The sequence below is a fragment of the Strigops habroptila genome, chromosome 8 (assembly GCF_004027225.2).
Source record: "Strigops habroptila isolate Jane chromosome 8, bStrHab1.2.pri, whole genome shotgun sequence".
Classification (NCBI taxonomy): domain Eukaryota; kingdom Metazoa; phylum Chordata; class Aves; order Psittaciformes; family Psittacidae; genus Strigops; species Strigops habroptila.
Window position 1 is genome coordinate 56426337 of NC_044284.2, and position 14824 is coordinate 56441160.

General features: G+C 41.8%; 2 long non-coding RNA genes across 2 annotated transcripts; both read left to right on the top strand.

Moving 5' to 3' along the window:
* Positions 1 to 849: 849 nt before the first annotated feature.
* Positions 850 to 11623, top strand: LOC115612115. The gene is made up of 2 exons (XR_003992882.1): positions 850 to 1015; positions 10500 to 11623. It is a non-coding gene; the product is annotated as an uncharacterized LOC115612115 (long non-coding RNA).
* On the top strand, positions 2149 to 4745 carry LOC115612116. The gene is made up of 2 exons (XR_003992883.1): positions 2149 to 3771; positions 3878 to 4745. It is a non-coding gene; the product is annotated as an uncharacterized LOC115612116 (long non-coding RNA).
* Positions 11624 to 14824: the final 3201 nt, after the last annotated feature.

Sequence of the window (14824 nt, forward strand, 5' to 3'; positions counted from 1 at the left end):
TCTTTTTATTGCCTTTTTTTTAAGGCCCCCTGCCCCTGTCAAAGACCAGTTTGCAGATGCTGAAGAACTTAATGGATTTATTCAGAAACCGGGGGTCACAGTGTCAATCAAGGCTTCAGGTAGCCAAGCAGAGCCAAGTGAAGAGGCTGATTTTAAAAGCGGTCTTGGTATGGTTGGGTGGAAGCTTGGGTTGGTATCTAGAGAGGGGTTATTGGGAACTGGGCTGTCATTTATAACTGGCACTGTGTAGCTGGCAGGAAAACCCACACTTGTACCTCTTCCAGTGCCTTGATTTGCTTTTATTTCAGGAGTGCTGTAACCAGGCATTCTGTAAATTAATGAACACGAACCCTGGATGCTTCTTGACAGAAGAGAACTACATCTGTGCAAAGAAAAAAGCTGCTTTACTTCCACATGGTTAAAGCTGGTGGGCTGGCAGTATTAGGAAACACCCTCTCACTAAACAACGCACCCACAGCTTGCTCAGACGCTATTTCTTTTCTTGGCAACCTGGTATCTGTCGTTCTCAAATATTAGGCAGCGTTTCCTTGAACTTTGCATTGCAGATGGGTTTTGTAACTATGCTAAATCAGTTGCCTCCTTGGAGTTAAAGAGGATTATCTGCTCATTTGAGATCTTGAAGTCGTTATTAATATTTTTAATGAGGTATTAATGCTAAGGCAAACATTGAAACAAACATATACCAAGGCCTTTTGACCTTTCAGTGCACATATCCCAGCTGAATAAAAGGAGTTATGTGATCTCTTGCCTTTTCTTGCAACATCCTTGGGCAGCTTTATAACTGCTTATGTCAAAAAGTAATATTAGAAAGTATTTAATGTATTTTTAGATTGTCTAATGCAACTTGGCTGACAAAGAAGAACTAGTGCCGTGTGACCAGCTCTCTACAGACATTGGGAAATGTGGTGCAAACTACATTCTGAGAACATCAAATCTGATTTTGAGGCCATGTGTGAAGCTGGAAATTTCCAAGCGATGCAAATTATTGCCAGAGGTAGGTAAGTGAAGACTTGAAATCTTAACAGACTGTCAGCAGGGTACCAGACCTTTGCACACCAAGAGTGAAGCTCCCTGAAAGGCCTTCACCAATCTCGGGCTTCTCTGCTGCCAAAGGAGAAAACCTTCCCCTTCCCTCGCTCTCGCAAGCAGCAGCAGTAGTATCTGATCCCTGAGGTCTGCTGGATTAGCTCACTTATCTGGTTAAAACTACTTTTTGTAAAGTTAGTTTCGTGCTAAAGCTGACCATGCAGTTGTGCACGTACTAAAACCAGGCTGTTCTTCCTCCTGGCAGCTTGCTTGGTTGGCTTAGCCAGCTTGGGAAGCTGCATCCTGAGCTGTGGTGGCAGCGTTTGAACCTGCAGGCCTCACAGTTGGTTCTGTGTGAGTGGGTGCCTGTGGAGGCACCTGTACACATGGGGCCCATCTCTATTGCTGTGGCCTCACCACCTGCTAGCTAGCTTTACATTGGTGTGAAATAAATGGAAAGTTCCCTTTCCAAGGAGAGTGTCTGCACAGAGTCCTGCTGGGTAGGTTTGCTAGAGATGACCATCACACAAGCCAACATTGCAGATTCAACTAGCCCTTAACTCGCCTGCTTGCTCTGCTGCTGAGGCTTATTTTGACAAGATAGTGTAAGGGGACTTGTGTTGTTGCGGCTGCCAGGGTCATGCTGGGTTTGGGAAGAAGGGAAGGATTTGCTGTATCGATGCCTTGGGTGGCTGATCTGGTCAGATATGTAGAATCCCAGACTGGTTTGGGTTGGAAGGGACCTTAAAGCTCATCCAGTTCCAAACCCTGCCACGGGCAGGGACACCTTCCACCAGAGCAGGTTGCTCCAAGCCCCTGTGTCCAGCCTGGCCTTGAACACTGCCAGGGATGGGGCAGCCACAGCTTCTCTGGGCACCCTGTGCCAGCGCCTCAGCACCCTCACAGGGAAGAACTTCTTCCCAATGTCTAGCCTAAATCTCCCCTTTGTCAGTTTAAAGCCATTCCCCTTTGTCCTGTCACTACTTGCCCTTGTCAAAAGACCCTCTCCAGGCTTCTTGTCAGCCCCTTTAGGCACTGGGAGCTGCTCTAAGGTTTCCCCGGAACCTTCTCCAGGCTGAACAACCCCAACTTTCTCAGCCTGTCTCCATAAAGATACTGCAATTTGCAGTTTGGTTTTAAACTTTTTGATTGTGAAATAGGGGTTCAGTACAGTTTACTATGCCTTGTAAGGCATGCACACTGCTGCAGCATGTGACCCCAGCGTGCCAGTACCACAGCCGCCCTCTGACCCTGCCACCCTGCTGCTCTGCTGCTGCACAGCACCCAAATATAGCCTTCCCCCGTCAGCCCATTTTCTGTGTGTCTCTTTAGATCACATTGATTTTTGAGGCAATCTCAAAGTTTTGATTGGTGCTGTGGGTCCTTGTTCACTGAAAATCACTTTTTAAGTTGTTTACTAAGATCTTTAATAAAGAATCCTATTTTTGTGACAAGACCTGGTTTCAAGTGGCTTCTGACACATGGTGTTTAATTGAAAATAGATGTAACTTGCTTACAGCATTTTTAGTCTCCAGGGAGTAATGATGCAACGAAAGTTCTGTTCATTTTGAAAGGCTTGTTCTATTGCTGGAGACTCTGGTCTGCTCTGTGTGATTGGCAGTTGTGTTAGTGATTGCATTCTTGCATGTTTCTGAAAGGACATAGGGGCTAAAATCATTTTTACTTTGAATAAAGGTTTCTTCCCCTGTCTGTCTTCAGTTTCCCACAGCCTCCTTCCTCAGCTTGACTGAAAGACCAAGTTTTCCCATAATCTGCTGCTGGATATTTGGGTATTTTGCTGAGATTTCTATTTTGACACCAAAGTGGTGCCAGTCTCCTGAAAAACAGGGAATGTGTTCCATCTTCTAGTCTTTTCTACAGCACTTTCAGCCACATGATTTCTGTGTTGTAAATTATTAACTTTTGAACACAGGGCTATTACTACCTCTCTCTCTTCTGCTGCCTGTTGAGTTGCAGAGTTGCTTTCATTGGCAGCGTGCACTGAGGAATCATCTTGGCTGCTTCCAGCCCTGAAATTGTAGTACTTTATCCCATTACATGGTGATTTTTTCCAGCTCATTTCTCCTGAGAACCTTGAAATGCCTTTTCCGTAAAACTAGTCCATCCGCTCTTTTTCTTGTAAAGGCTATAGTCAAATTTGAAGGGATAATCCAGCTATTGTTTCTCGTGGTGTGTGTGTTCTGTGCTGATGATTTTGTTAAATTATAGAGGATTTTTATGGTGCAAGTCTGGGTCACTGAGAACTCGGTGATTTCTTGGAGCAAGATTGCGTGTTCTTTAGGAACAAGCTGACGTACATCATTAGCTTCTTCACTGATGGAAGCTGTCCATGAAAAAGCATACACTTCCTCTGTTTTTAATCTGCACAAGCACTCCATGAGCTTGCAGTAAGGTGTAATAAAGGGTTTAGATGTCTTATACCCACATTTCCTCAGTAGCTCAAAGTACCATCATTGGGAATGCATACCAGGTGCATTTTCCTTTGTGACTGCCAGTTTTGCCTTCCTTTCTCTATAGCTGTGGTGAGTATTGCCTGAGACACAGAGCTGTTGAATTTGGGCTGCCTGACTTTCCAGTATAGTACTTTCAAACTGCTTGGGCCCTCATGTTCGTTGTGGTTTGAGATGGCCAATATTTGTCAGGAAAGAACAAATGAACCAGTAGCTATTCAGAACAAGACTTCACTTACATTGAATAAGCATGGTGAGAAATTCTTTTTGTTAGCTTCTCTGCTGAGACATTAATCTGTGTTAAAATTTGCATGAGATGTGCCTTGATTTAATTTTTGCCCTTCTGTGTTAAATTTCAGAGAAGCCAAGATGAGAGAGGTGATTAAATACTTGTCCTCAATTGGTCTTACCCTCAGAAGCAGTCCCATGAAAAAGGCTGTGGGAGGCATTACATGCATTGTCTACTTGCACAATAAAAACAAGCTTTAACAGTTGTTCCTACCATAGTGAAGTAATCCTCTTAAAGCAAAAATATTTGTAGGTTTTATACTCAGAATGTCTCTGGTTTGGTAAGAGCAAGATACAGGAGAGACGTCAAAGATACCAGAGACCTTTTTCTTTCTCTTTTCCATCAAGAAAGCAGCTTCCTGCTAGATGTATTATTTACTGTGCCCTATTCTACTGGCTAACATGGTGCTGAATCCTATATTGTAGTCAAAACTGTTTTTGCAAGGGTTCTGGCAGTTTAAAACAGGCTACCAACATTTCCTAGCAAACTCAAAGCATTCAGCTGACTGACTTGTGAGTTACAGACCTGAACAACTTGCAGACATCTGTCATTGAGATGTTGAGGAGATGGCTGGTCAGGGCTTCCCGGGTGCTCTGACTCACAGCTCTCCACAAAATCTCAATCATGTGATTTAGCAAGGCATAAATAAGCCTGGGGTTCTTTATAGGCTTAATTACACCCAGTGAAGCAACGTCATTTTCCTTGGGCAAGGAGCTGCCACATTGCTGGGAAGTCAAAACCTTGCTGGGAGAACAGGAAGGTTCAAGCAGAGCCATCAAATTCATGGGTCAAGCAGAAGGAGTGTGTGTGCTCATGGCCCTGTTCTCTCTACATGTGTACACTTCCACGGGATTTAGTGGTGGGGTTTGTCTGTGATGGTAAGACCGAACGATTCCTTCTTTGCCATCACTGCTCACTTAATAAATGACATGATCAAGGTGAGCATGTGTCGTTTTTCTCCTTTTGCCCTTGTGTACTAGTGGAAGAGAAATGAACTGATGGGGAAGAAGGCACAAGCTGCCTGGAATAATTAGGGACATTTGTATTCAGCAAGGAGATCTTTACATGACACTAGTGACATTGCTGCTTTCATTCACACATGCACATTTATTGTGTGACTTGGTGTCTGTATGCCAATGCCTGCAGGATTTCAGACTCATCTGGTCCGTGTTCAGCACCACACTTGGCAAATGGGAATTTGGGGTATATTTTCACGATTAAGGAGGCTAGCACAAGCTGCTGCCCAAAGTGCTTGCTGAGCCAGTACAGCTGCAACTGATGGGATTATTTTCCACCATTAGTGGCACTGGGTGTAGCCAAGGCCATTCCAGCCACTGTTGGGCTAATGCTGGATCTTAAGGGTTGTCAAACACTGAAGGTAAGTGCTTGGGGGACAACACAGTGTGCAGCTAATGTTGCATCATAACCATATTGTGTAATGGGCCTTGCTGGATACTAACTTCTTGTTACACTGTTTTCTGTAAAGACACAGAATAAAAGATAGCCCTTTACCCTGGTAACCTCCACAGGGATAGTCAAATAATTGACAGCTGCTTTTCAGTCATTGTAAATGGCAGTAAAGTCCATTTACAGGGCTCAGGACTCCTTACAGAAATAGCAATAGTGTCCTAGCACAAGAGGACATGAGTAGCAGGATCCCCCCAACACATATTCCCTTTGAAACAGATATAAAATTGTTGGAACAATCACCCTTTTGTGAAAATTGAACTGGGGTATTTCTCGCCCTGGCAAAGGGAACCATTCTTGTTTACTGGTCAGCTTTCGGTGCTGTGGCCTGTTGTACTAAATGATATTTTTACCCAGCTCAAATATTTTCTTGATCAAAGTCTTTAGTAATAAAGAGCACTTTGAACTCAACTTGGAAAGCTCATTCACTTTGTTCTAGTATTTGAAGTCCTTTGCCTATTGCATAAATTACAGGCCTAATGAACTCCCCTTAGTCCCACACATAAATTACCTTGAAATTCAGTCTCTTCTTCAACCTCTGATCTGTTCATCACCTGGACACTGCCACAGTTCTGCTGAATTCTCAGCTTGCTTTCTCGTAGCCTTACCCTTTTTTATTCACACACTCTCCCTGAGATACATTTCTCTGTTGCCTTACCACATAAAGTTCTGGCTGGGTTTTAGCTTGGTTCCCTTATTCAGTCAACAGACAAGATTTTCTTCATTATCATTAAGGTGCTCAGCCTTTTGCAAACTACAGGGGGAGATGTTTGCTTAACAGTTTGGGGTTTTTCAGTGTGAAGTACTCATTTCCCTTGGAGGGGGGGAAAGAAACAAGCCTTTTCTTTCTGGCTGTGCAATGAAAGGACCATCTCGTTACCAAAGAGAAAATGAGGGAGGAGGACTGCACTGTTTCATTTTGGTTTTGAGATGTTTGGTTTAACTCTGTGTTTGGGCACTGCTCTTATCCTTTCATAGTTGGTTCAGGCACGAGTTTTCTATCCAGTCTGCTTTCCACTATATTATTCTTTTGGTTTGCTAACATTTATATAAACCTGCTATTTTATATAAAATCGTTTATTTGAAAAGACTGTTCTACAAAGAGAATAAGGGGTTTAGTGCTAGCTCTATAATGGATCTAAATTGATAAAACAATTCCACCGCTTTCCAAGTTTATTCAAGCATCATTCCCTCTGCAGGGAGTTTTCTCTAGTGTCCTATGTGTTATTTTAGATTCAGTGAAAGTGAACTTTGAACTAAAAAACCAAAACCAAACCTTTCTCAAAGCTTTTTGCTGCTTTGCAGTGGCCTGTGTTGTAGCAGTCTGGAGGGAAGGTGCTGGTGCTGGAGCCAGGCCATGTGCATAGCTGCACTGACCACAGTCACTTGAGGCTCCCATTTTAAAACACTTTCGAAACATCACTTTCAGCAAAATAGTTTCAAACACACAAAAGAAATCGTCGTGTGAATATGCTCTTCAGCGAGCAAATTAAATGGGTTATAACTGTCTTCCCTAGTGAATTTATGGTGTGGGGAATTTGATGTCAGTTCAGCTGACTGCCTCATTTTTCAAAGCCTTTCACTATGGGTTTTACATTTTCGGTTAAGCAAGCTGTTGCTATTTAAAAAGATGACTTCCATGTCATTTGCAAAGCATGTAGAAGCTGGAGGCAATTCAGCATTTTGACACTCTTAATTAACTGACGGCCTGTCATGGAAGTAGGTTGTAATTAAATGATACAGTAATTTTGGCCATGCTGCTTTTCAAACTATTTTTATACCCCAGCATAATAATTCAGGTGGTGATATCACGTCAGTATCTGTGCTTCTCCTTCCTCAATGCCTGCTCAAGAATTGTTGCTTGTGGTTCAAAATAGTTTTAAGGAAATAAATTCCAACCAGTTCTTGGTGAAAGAGGAAACAGAAAGTTAAAAAATTTCCTGTCACAGACCGTGGCCTGTCATCCTCGTGGGGTCTGTGAAGATGACATGTAATATGTGACAACCTACACGTCCTGTAAGAGATGTTCACACGATCAGAGATCCGCAAGGTTTCTAGTTCTTGAAAAATGACTGGAGGAAACAAAGGTAATTTTGATGGCTGCACAGCCTGTGCCATGCTTGCTGTGGGATATTGCTAATGATTTGAGTTAAGATTGTGTTTGGATTTGGCCCCAAATATTTTTGATTAATGAAGATTATGCTGTCTTCATCTAGAGAGGCGGGTGTTGAAATGGGAGTGCTTTTACTGGATAAGCAAACATAGTTTTATGGAGGTATTCCAGATGGACATGTCTCTAACACAGCCTGACAGTGTTACTGTTCAGAAATGAGTGGGATTTGCCAGAAGCCGCTAATACCCTCTGCTTTTTGAGCCAGGTTCTTTTGATGTCCATTTTCTAATGTGCTGCCCTGGGGAAATCTGCCATCTATTCATCTCTTCAATCCTGTAATAACATCCCTTGCGCCAGGAACATCATAATGCTGAATGCCATGGCTGAGACGTTACTATGAATATGCTGAAGATTCTTGCTTGGTGTGTGATGAAACGATCTTTGGGGAATCAGTGAAACAAAAGCGTGTGTAGGATATCCTTTAATTCAATGAAGAATGTGGGTGGAGAAGCAATTGAAATGAACAAGATGCTTTGGATTTTCGCTAATGCCTTGAATACTTTAGAGTGTACTTAAACAAATTTGTGTTTGAACAAGAACTGCTCAAGGAACTCAGGAAAGCAGGAGGAGCCCATGTTTTCTAACTATCTCCTTCTTTACCTGCCCTCCATTGCACCTTTCCACTCAAGTATGGGCACTGTATTCCCTGTGGCTGTTCTGACAGGGGAGAAATAACCATACAAAGAAGTCTAGACCTGTACGTGGCTCACTGGCAAGCACACTGCTGCTAAAAGCTGCTACAGTGGATGTCTTCCCTCTGCTGCGCTTGGTGAGGCAGTCATTTGTGACTTTTCTCCTACAGCAGTCACCAGTTGCCTCTTTCAAGCGTGGTTGAACTTGAGCAACGTATTCTTGAATTGTTTAAGGGGGAAGGAAGACTTATCTGCATCTGCAGCACAGATGTGTGAGCCTTTCTTCTTTAAAAGACTTGGTTTAAAGAAATAGCATGCACAAAGGATAGTGGGTTTGATGCCCACCACACCCATGGTCATTAAGGAGAAGTAGGGTGGAAAAGATCAGCATGCCAACAGCAGATAACCCAAGATAGTGTTGCAAGAGTGGAGCCTCCTGGATTCCTTCAAGAATAAAATCCCTTTTGCTGGAGTTTGACTCTATCATGCATTGAATGATTTAATTACAAAAAATCATGAGCCAGAGCTTGAGAGGCATGTATAGCAATGCATAGAGCTATTCATTTATCTCCAGCACAACAAAGAAGGGAAATGCTTAAGATAACAATGCGCCAACTACATCTACCACTTCCTTTCAAGTAAGTTTCAGTTCTTTTCCTTTCTAAAGAAAACCCAGCTCTTCCTTTGAATACGGAAAGACCTAAAGGATAAATTAATGTATACATATTAGATCTAAGCCTTCACATAAACACTGAAAGAAAAGAAGATATTCTAGATTAAGGTTTATGCTTCTGTTTGCTTACATCTTTCAAAAAAAACCCCTCAAACAACAAAACTGACCATACTGGAAATACCTAAGTGCATGTTCATAGGCACGTTGGCAACTCTACGCTTGGACTGAAGACTTTTTCTAAACATATTTCCTACCTTGACCAGAACTGATGAGCTTCATGCAAGATGTGTGCCCTCGCTGCTCCTGCTGTCCCTCATCCTCTGCCTTCCGATGCCGCAGGAGTGGCTGGTCTCTTTCCCTCTGTGTCCTCTCGTCTCCTGCCGAGACCGGCAGCTTTCTCTCTCGTCCCTCAGGTTCACAGACCTGCAGAGCTGTGGAATTGGAGAGGAAGGAGGGTATTGAGAAAAAATTACATTGCAGCACTCCTTCACAGTGCTCCACGCTAATGTCTGTAAGGCGCACAAAGATGGGATGCGTCACTGTTTAGTGCTGCTCTTACAGCACATACAAGAAGTCAGAAGTAGTAGTTTCTGACCTTAATCTTTTCTGTTCCCACCTTGGCCTTTGTTTTCTATTTGGATGCCTTTTACATAATCACAGGATGGTAGAAGTGGGAAGGGATCTCTGGAGGTCTCTATCCCTCTGTTCAAGGAGGGTCAGCTAAAGCATATTGCCCTAGACCATGTCAAGCAGAGTTTTGAATATCTTTCAGTGCGGAGCCTCCACAACCTCTATGGGCAACCTGTGACAGTGTTTGGCCATCATCAGAGCATAGAATTTTTGATGCTTAAGGTGAATTTCCAGAACATTAAATATTTTTTACAAAAGCAAGTTAAAGCTGTCTAGGGCTGTTCCAGAAGGATGTGTTAATGTTTAGGTTTGACCATCCAAGAAGAAATCCTGATTTTTCAGCTGGTCTGGTGCACAAGTGGATAGCTCTGCTTGTTGTTGTGGAACCGTTATCCCCCAAAAGAGAGGGCAGAAGCACCAAGGCTGTGACAGTGCTTCTGTAAGTGACACAGCCCTCTCAGCTCTGGCCATAGCCCTCAGCCTGTCAATAAGGATATGACTGGGGACCTAAAGGCTGAAAATGACGCCATAGAAAGAGGCATAAAAACTTGTGGTTTAAAGAGAAAAAGAGTCATATTTTTGCAGAACAAAGATGAATCAGAAGGAACATAGTGGAAATCAACAGAATAGAGGAGTATATAAAGTAAAATTGATTGTTCCTATATGAAAAAAAAAAGGGTATTAAGTTAAATTGTGCACCAGAGCATTTATAGTGGATGAAAGAAAATACTTTTGAAGTACCAGAATTAGTGCATGGAACTCACAAGACATCACAGATTAAAACAGGATTTAAATAGGATTAGATTTTTTTCTGTATGAAATGTGTGTCCATTTGTATTAGATAAGCACAACAATGAACAGATTCATTTAATTTGTGTACCAAATCTGTAAAAAAAAATGACAGCTTTATTGGACATAGAATACAGTTACGTTGGGAGAAACAAAAGAAAAGTCTCTTACATCAAAAAGCATCACTTCAACATTCTTAATAATGGGTTATTTAATAATACCTGTGCCAATATGATTTTTTCAGCTCGAAATAGTTTTATTTTGTACTTGATATCATTAAAGTTTGAATTGTAGTGGTTTGAGTTCTCTAAAATTGTTTTATTCTTAGAATTTTCCTCGCATCTGAAGTGTTGACACTCGAGGGAGTGGGTTTCAGTTCACAAAACCAGTCATTCAAAAATCCTGCATAAAACATCCTCTGTGCTACTGTTTGCTGGTGGAATTCCTCTCTGGAGCATCTGATGGGGTTTGTTCTCAGCCAGCATATTGAGTAACTCTTGCCTCTACGAGTGAGTGCATCAAGCACTGAGTATGTTCACCAAAGCCCACACAAATGCCTGAGACTGTTACTATGCAGACTGATTTCATGAGCTTCTAAGCTTTCTTGTGAGCATGTATCTGGTCCACTTTTGGAGAATCTCAGTTTGAAAATCACCTGTTCTTCACCATTATGCTTCCTCTCGGCCATGAAGTGTAGATATGTTGGAAAAGTGCATATGGCTGTTATGAAAGGGCTGTCAACAACTCAGAAACTTCCTTCTAGAAGCTGTGAGATATGCTGATCACTCCCCACCACTATATCAAATGTAAAGCAGATTTTTTAGACCAAACTGGCATGAATTATGACTCTTCTCCAAAGAATGAGAATCTCAATTGTCCTAACTTCCACCATCTGCTGGCACAGCTCCAACATTATTCCTGGAGTACTATAATCTTTGATAGATGGAAGGTTTTATATGATTGAGGAAATTGAATAGCATTACGGCCAAGTGATATCCCAATATACATGGGATAGGATGCAAGATCAGGAGTTCTACGATTCTAGTCCAAACTCTTAAATGCATTTTTTTAGGCTGCTTAATCCTCACAGGGGGACTAACAGGTTTCAACAATTTGTAAAGTACTTGTAGATCTTCAGAAGGAAAATGCATATTTCTCAGCACTTTAGGAGATGAAGTTCTGTAGATGGAGCTAATTTTTCAAGCTTCTATTCATTTTTGAATTTCAAAGGTCTTTTGTTTCAGTGAACCAGAAAGCACATATTTAGGTGATGATTTCATATCTTCCAAATGATAGTTTTTCATGTAATCATCATAATAGCACTTTTCATAGGAGACTCCCAAAGTGGTTTCCCAGACCTTTGTAAGGTCTCATGCAATACTTACTCATGCTGTAAATATAACTACTTCTACTGCACACACCAGGGGAGAGGATCAGACAGGTTAAATGTCACTCAGCAAGTCAGCTGAAGAGTGGAACAAGAACCTGTTTCTCCCGATTCCAAATCCTGGCAGGTTTTTTGTTACTGAGCACAGACATGTTCATCTGGAACACCCTCACAAATACTCAAACCCCATGGGTATTCACTAAAGGCATTTGCAGCTCCTGGCCAGACCAGGAACGTAATCAGAAAGGTACTTAAGCATTACCAGGGCTTCCAAATACAGATGAATTGCAAAATGAGGAATAAGAATTAAGTTATTCAAATGTTTATTGTTTTCTTGTTAACAGGGACTACCAAATCCTGTAATTTGACTTCTCGCTTAGTAGAGGCTTTCAAATTAGCCAAGATCACATTTCAGTCTCAAATACCACGTTCAAGTAACAACCCTTGAAAAGTTGTCCTGTGAGTATTGGAAAAACAGCCCTTGTTTGCACATGGATTTGTGTCTTCACCCTTTGATCTTTTTCTTGGAATAACTCTAGTCCTGCCATGTCCTTGGTGACCCTCCTACCACAATGACCTCAGCTTCTTCCACATTCCCTGCAATGCTCCTAGGCTGAAACAGCGTATGCTGGGAGTAACGTGGCAGTGTGTGCAGGCTGCCTGAGCAGCAGAGTAACAAACTGGCTGGGGTCACACTGAGTAAGTACCAGCTGAGTTGGACTTGCTATGGCTCATCCCCTTTATGTCTAGCCACAGATTGTCACAAAACTTGTAAGAACTTAATTTCCTTTGAGACCTACCACTTTATCAGCTGTGGCAGAAATTGGCCAAGAGATCCTAAAGATATGGGAAGGAGGGAGGGGAACATAAAGACAAACAATTTAATTGAATAAGCGTTGTTTCCTTGTGAAGCTTCAGCTAATAAGCTAAAACGGGTGCCAGAGGGAGAGAAAAAGAAAAAGTCAAGATGTAATTAAAGTCCAAAGTGCTTGCTCAAGCTCATACAGAAATTTAGCACAAATACACACAGAGATCTTTTAGAGCCTCTAGGCCAGTGTCTGGAATATGGAGAGAAAAGTGATGCATGTTTCAAGATTTAGTCAGCCCAGACAGTAAAGAAGCTATTGCCCCTTTTAAATTCATAACCTATGTGAGTTTACTGTTGGAAAGGTTTGAAATGCCACCTATTTTTACTCCTAAGAATACCTGGCATGTTTATAATTTAAACTGGGCAAAATAAGAATAGGTTTTCAGCATGAAATGACTCTAAATTGACCCACGCAAGGAGACGGTGACCTAGCAGGTGTTTCTCTTTTCAGGAGATTAAGTCTTATCTGGTGGAAAATGATTCACAGATTAATTAAGTGCCCATGTATTAGTGGCTTTACTGTATGACTCACTGAGTTAACCTTAATATAGGAGTGTGAGGACGTTTAGCCAAGCGTTGGTATTGATTCATATTGCTCTGGTGCAGGTACTACTTGAGTATAATGGATGAAGCCTGCACAGAATTTAGAAAAATTAAAGGTTCAAGGCTGATGAGGTAAGCAAGGTGTATAAAGACACACACTACAGCAGCTGGACTAGTCACTCAACCACTAGAGGGCAAAATCAGGTCTGTACATTACAGGTCACTCGGTGTCTTTCTAAGAGTGAAATCAGTAAGTAGTTTTTTTCCCAACAGAAACTGGTTAAATGATCACTAAGCACTCCACTAGCAGTGGTGGGAGTAATGACTATTTACAGTATTGTTTCTGTCAGAGTGTGGAATGCAATCAGTTACTAGCGTGTGGAAAAAAGCCAACATTTTATTCCATGGAGCTGTGAATAAAAGCTTCAGTCATCAATGAGGTTTGGAAGCTTAGGTTCACACACAGGCCTTTTCTACTCAAGGTCTGACATATCAGTAGAAGACTGAGTGTTTGTATCAGGAAGTACATGTGGAGAGTAATGAATGTTTTGCTGCAAGGTTTCCTAATTGAATGTACTAGATCAGATCAGGAGACTCCTGAAAGTTTCAGTTTATGCCAGATTCTGGAGACGTCCAGAGCCTCATGTACAATCCCCTACCCAAGTCAATCTATGACCTTCTAATATTGCATGTTTCTGTTCTTCTCTCCCCTAGTTCTTGCCCTCTCATGCCTATTTATTATCAAGTGTCTGTTCTCTGTTCCCAGTAGAACTCCCACTCAGGAGAGATCAGGAGTGGGTCAGTGGTATGGACCTGAGAGACTGCTTGGCATGAGAAAGATCCTGCCTGTGATCGTAGCCAGAAACAGATGCCAGAGGAAGTGTTTAGTACCAGGATAATCATATAGTCACACTTGGCAGGAGTAACCTCCCAGCTTCCAGCAATGCACATCTCGGAGTTCTTGAGTGATAAAAGTTATCTTTGTATGCAAAATGTTTCAAAGGATTTGCCTTCTGTGAACAAATCCACCCATCCCTCTAACCAGTGTAAACATTACCACCCACATGGCTGCTCCCATCCTGTGCTCAACAGCACATGATCTGTGTCAGATGATGCTGAAAGGATCCCAGGTTGTTATTTGGTGCCCAAGGAAATTGGCTTCTGCATAGACTAGTATAACCAGAATCCACAGCTATTGTAACCTGGTTGTACCTCATGGGTAACAGACTTACAGGACTGAACTCCTGCTTGTGTTAAAATATATACATATAAAATATCATAAACAAGGAAAATTATATAAAATAATTTTTAAAGCACCTGATTTTGACATTTGCAGTGCTGGAAAATCTAGCTTGTTCCTCCTTAAAGTCTCAGTGAATAGCTATCTTCACTGGTAGAAGACCTCACCAGGAAGCTGAATAAATCTGCCTTTAGCATACTGTCACTGAATTTGGAAGTACTTAAAACCTGTGATTGAGTCACCCATTCACCTTCTTTTCTGACACTGAAATAGACTGAACATTTTCACTTTCTATCTAAATAATTCGTACCGTTCTTCTCTGAACCAGCTCGTTTCCAGCTTCTATTAAGGAATTAAGGAATTAGGATATCAGACTTCAGGAGCATTTGGACCAGTACCAGAAAAATAAAGACATCTTTCTATACTCTCCTGTTCATAAAGCCAAGGATTGCATTAGCCTGTTGGCCACAGCACCACGCCACCTGCTCGTTTTCTTCTGATTATATGTGATGACTCTTGAGGTTTTTGAGCGCTAGAGCACAAATTCTCTCATCCTATAATAACTGTCTTTATCCTTTGGTGCCTGTTTTTACATTTGGCTGTATAGAAATGCGT